This window comes from Eucyclogobius newberryi, unplaced genomic scaffold (genome assembly GCF_026437365.1).
Source record: "Eucyclogobius newberryi isolate DKJ021-1_F unplaced genomic scaffold, fEucNew1.0.hap1 SCAF_18, whole genome shotgun sequence".
Lineage (NCBI taxonomy): Eukaryota > Metazoa > Chordata > Actinopteri > Gobiiformes > Gobiidae > Eucyclogobius > Eucyclogobius newberryi.
In genome coordinates, this window is record NW_027315812.1 from 23,786,900 (window position 1) to 23,791,762 (window position 4,863).

Sequence of the window (4,863 nt, forward strand, 5' to 3'; positions counted from 1 at the left end):
AAGCATTAAAAAGAAAGATGAATGTTTTTTTTAACATATGTATTGACTAACAAAGCCTTTTGAGAAGCTTTGTACGAACAAGTTTTCAACAGATTGTGCTGGAAACGGATCATAAGTTCTTAAAGAAATCTCCCACATCTGCAGCCAAAGCATCAGTCTCCCACTTTTGCAGCCACAGCACCAGTTACAGGAACAGCCTGGTGTCATATTTATTTATTATTTATAGGACCTTTTGGTGCCTGCTATAAAACAACACACTTTGGAACACAGTGTGGAAATGCTGTATACCACAGTCTACACTGAAACTTCATTTACCTGATGGAATTATTTCTCGTACTCAGAACAACAGTTTGCATATGACAATGACAACAACAAACAACCCACATTCTGCTGGGAACAATAGAAAGTAAAGCACCTATTTATACTGCATTTTGTTGTTTCATGGGTCATAAGCGATGTCTGCTGCAATAATTTGAAGTATTTCTCTTTCTTTCTCTAGTAAGATCATTTTGTCTTCCACAATCTGGTCAACGCTGTAATGGTAGAACAGATTTGAAATGGTCACACAATCCAACTCAAGCGGCTGACCACATGCGCCCGAGAAGAAAAGCAAGATCGGGAGGAGACTTTCGATTCACTCCCCATTTCCTAAAAGCCTTTGCATTCTTCTAGTGGCACATGGCATTTACGTGTAATTGATTTGTCCCAGCAACAGTGCGCGGCGTAAACTGTGGCTGCATTAGTCGACTCTCTCCGCATGCATCCCATCTGCTCCCCATCCCCGAGCCGACACAATTCAACAGAAAAGCGCAGCGTCGCACAGCTTCACACCCCATCTAGATAATTGAAACAAATGCCCATTTGAAACCAAGAGTGTCTCCTTAATTTGGAGACAATGCTGTTCCAAAGTGTTTTCACGGAGGCAACAGCTCTCAATTAGTCTGTATGGGAGCAGAAACCTCTCACAGTTTGCCACCACACATGAACAGGAATGGTGTCGCTAACGGGAAAGTTGTCAAATAAACAACAAAACACTTACGGGAAAACATTACTTTTAATTGGTATCTGGAGCCAAAAAAGTCTTACAATGCAAAAACACGCTTAGGGCTCACAAATACCATGTTTATATTGAAGGATCAAGGCAGGCGGCGTGCACACAATGGAAACGAGCAATAAGTTTGACATTGGAGAAGTCACGAGTGGGTGTAAGTCGTGTTTGCCTCGTAATCTTTTTGAGAAGCGTCTAAACTCGCTAATGAATAGAGAATCACCTGTCAGCGTGTTAAATAACAAGACACTTATTATGTCCGGGAGAAGTTTACGAACCAAAAAAGCACAATCATTGGCCGTTATAATATTGTGCAGGAACGCATATTATGAAGAAACTAATGTCAGGCCAGTAGAAAAGGCTGCCTGCATAGTAAATACATCTCTCCACAGGGAAGGATGGAGAATATAAAGTGCAGAGCGGCTGCAGGCGCTGTCTTTGTAATCCTGTTCGAAACTTTCTCCGTATTTTTCTGTTTTCTGACACTGCAATTAAATGGCTATATTTTTCCCCCAGCTACGATGTTTTCTTCTTTTCCCTCCCTTCCGTCTCGCCGCTACCTCACAATGCATATGAAAATAAACACTTTGATAACATAAATGCCTGGGAAAATGTCAAATAAGCCGCTCCGGGTTGTGCACGGTGTTGCGTTCATCTAACCTGCACCTCTTTAAGGGCCACAGGCTGTACACTTAGCAGGGGGCAACTTTATGAAGGCTAGCGGCCCCATGCCTTGAGCGGACCATGATTGTCGGGAAAATCCAGCAACACTTTCCCCTCTGCCGGTTCATCTTTTTCCCAGAGGAACGCTAGTAAACACTACGCATCAACCCCCCGAAGCCAATTAGCCCGCAAGATCAGCACACCGAGAGGCTCCGGCTAGCAAAGAGGGTGGGGGACTTAATTCAAAGAGCAGACTGGAAAAGAGTTGGGCTAGCCTAATCACTACAAGAGCCAGCCCCAAGGGTACGATCCACGTTTTCAAGAACATAAAGGGGTATATTGTTTATTAAAAGCTAGAGCGGTGATGATTTTATATAATGTGTGGTTGAATGGGAAAAATACATACAGTTTACTAAGAGGCAGTTAGTCTATGACCTCTAAAAAACATTATGCACTCACGAATGGAGAGTCTAGCTGCAAAATAGTTGGAAGTAATAATAGGCCTACTTACAAAACACTTAAAGGACACATTTTATGCCAAATTTACTTTTCTGAAACCATGTTCCATTTAAACCATGTTCTAATATTGTTCCCTCATCAAAAACATACCTGGAGTAGCATTTAGCTTCATTCAGGCTAGTTTGATGAATCCTGGTTAGAAAGTCCTCTCCCAGACAAATTTGACAGACTTTGGACCAAATGGGACTTTTATTTTAATTAAATTGTGCCATGAATTTGTTTGTATTTATGTTTAGTTGATGTCGACTCTGATTTACACTCTCTGGTTGTCTTGTGTTCTGTTCTGTTTTGTTTGTAAAAATTTTAAAAAGAAATAAAGTCCCTCTGAGCGCCAAAAACACTGAATCTCCTCGATAACTGACCATTTCTCGATCTGTGATGAGGCTCTTAGAATCCTCTCTGCTGTTTTCTAAGTCCATAATTCATCTTTAGACTCGTTCTGTGAATTTCTGCCATCCAATAGTGATCAGTGATTAGATGGTTGAGACCTGGAATTTAGAGGCCAGCTTGAAATGCGTTTAAATCTTCATCTTAAACTGTGTGTAATTCAATGGCTGGCAATGACGTCAGAGATCGAAACTAAAGGTTCTCAAGAGCATGTTTAAAGCTTGATAACAATACAAATGAAAATGTTTGTCTTTTAAGGTACATATTTTATGTGATGGTGAAACACAATAAGGGATGTTCTAATTGAGCCATATTAGCAGAACACCATGAGGTTAAATGGCTCCATGTGTTGATCTTTGACCCAAGGTGCATTTCTTTAGTCAACCTACGGAAAACACAGAGATTTAAAAGCGGTTGTTTCTAAATTCAAGCAGATCTCTTGCACAGGAGCTCACAGAAGTATTGGAATTTACTTGCATAATCTGTGGCAGGTTCATCCAGAGACAAACCTGCCACAGATTATGCAATTTCCTAAGTAATTTCCTAAGTAAATATTCAACAACAGGACTATAATTATGATAATCAACGTTGCCGCAAGTTAACACAGCAATGCAACTTTTGCTTTGAGCTGAGGCGGAATATTCATCTATAGGGACCCCTAGTGGCTAAAGCACGTGCACAGTCCGCAAATAGCAAGCAGCCCTTGACTTTGACTTGTAGATAATTATTTTTGGAGCATTGAACAGAAGCTGGTGTCCAACTACTTGACATATATTAAGGTTAAGGGACACTTTATTGTCTCCATTGGGAAATTGTTCTCTGCATTTGGACCATCCTTCAATGCCGCTGGGGCAACCTGTCAGGGAGAAACATGCAAACTCCGCAAACTTCCTGTATCCCCACTACAATCTCTGAGAAGTGGTGTGGCAGTGACCCCATTGAAGAACTCCTTGTGCCCAAAGCAAAGTATTGGCAAAAAAAAATTTGATTTTGTTTCTTTTAGCATTTATAAATTCAATTGCCAATTTGCACACCAATTTTAACATCTGGAAATCATTTTTTATTTTTCAATGCGAAGAACCGATACTACTGTATAATACTGTACATCTGTGCCGGCGGTAACAAAGGTCATTTACAATAATTCTGTGCAAATTCTTCTATTAATGAGTTTCAGCTTCAGGTTTATACGCACCATTTTAAGAACGTTTGACCATTTAAAGGTATAAGGTTTTGAATTGTTAATTGCTTTGGTGACTGTGCAAATGTTGTATTTCTCTGAACCATATAGATAGCCTAAGTGTTTCTTTTTTTATTAGATATTCCCATTTCAACATACTATTATTCAAGTATTATTCAACAACATAGCAACATTCACAATTGTCAGTTCACAACTTTGGCCTTGGGTTGAATTCTATACAGAGTTTTAAAACATGTCTTAATCAATTTCCTTGCAATGGGTGCTTGGTTCAAGATTTTATTTTCACACATTCTCGCTCGTCTTGACACCCGTATGGCGTCGTCGAGGACGGCATGTTCCCTGGTCTGATCAGAAGGCCCTCACACAGCAGGGGGATGGAAGCAGAGCCATTGGAGGCACATGGTGGTGGACTATAAAAACAAAGTGGACTTAAGTGGAATTGACCGGACTACTCGAGGAGAAATTTGCAGTCAGCTCTCCACGCTTTTGTCTTGTTGCCAACAGCGATGTCCTGATGCTTCCCTGGACGTCATTAGACCGAAGTTCCCCAAAACCTCAGCAGCTCGCTCCAGCCGCCGCAGAGTTTCCTTCCATTATTTTTGTTATCTTCACTGTCATGACGGTACATTGTGGATTTTTGGCGTGTCGCGCGCAGTAGACCTATACATACAAACAAGACTTGAAGGATACTTTATTTTTCTTGTTGACTCTCCATAAAGAAGACATATTAAGTTTTTGTAAGTTTTTGACGTATACAATAACGTATGAATATATTTTACATTTACATAAACTGATTGTCTGCTGTAGCAAGCAGCAGATTTTCATGTATGTGTTTTTAGTCTTGGAAATGTTTACATGACATTGTTTTTAAACCCACCTGTGTGACTTTGAGTTAATACAGGATTTATGAAACCTGCAATAATCATCATGGGTTAACATAACGTTTCAGTAAATTTTGCATAATATGTACCAGTACATGTTTTACACTACTAGAATAGTAATACAAAATACTGTTGTCTATTAATAATAATTAAATCAATACAAAATA